Source organism: Trypanosoma theileri (assembly GCF_002087225.1).
Source record: "Trypanosoma theileri isolate Edinburgh chromosome Unknown TM35_Tth_167_V1, whole genome shotgun sequence".
Taxonomy (NCBI): Eukaryota; Euglenozoa; class Kinetoplastea; order Trypanosomatida; family Trypanosomatidae; genus Trypanosoma; species Trypanosoma theileri.
The window spans coordinates 1-214 of record NW_021640009.1 but is presented as its reverse complement, the minus strand read 5'-3'; positions in this window follow the sequence as shown (position 1 = coordinate 214).

The following is a 214-nucleotide window of genomic DNA, read 5'->3' as shown; positions in this document are numbered from 1 at the left end:
TGTTTCTCTTTTGCTTCTCTGATACACCTTGTGTATATTGTGCGCTCATTTTTGTGGAATGTTTCTTTGTGATAAACAGAATACTGGGACAATATTAATAATATAGGTATGGGCACTACACATTCACTATACAATAGTTTTCCGCTGGGTATAATACGATAAATATTGCTGTGTCCAGGCATCGCAGTCATAGTAAGTCATGAATTTCTTTCTT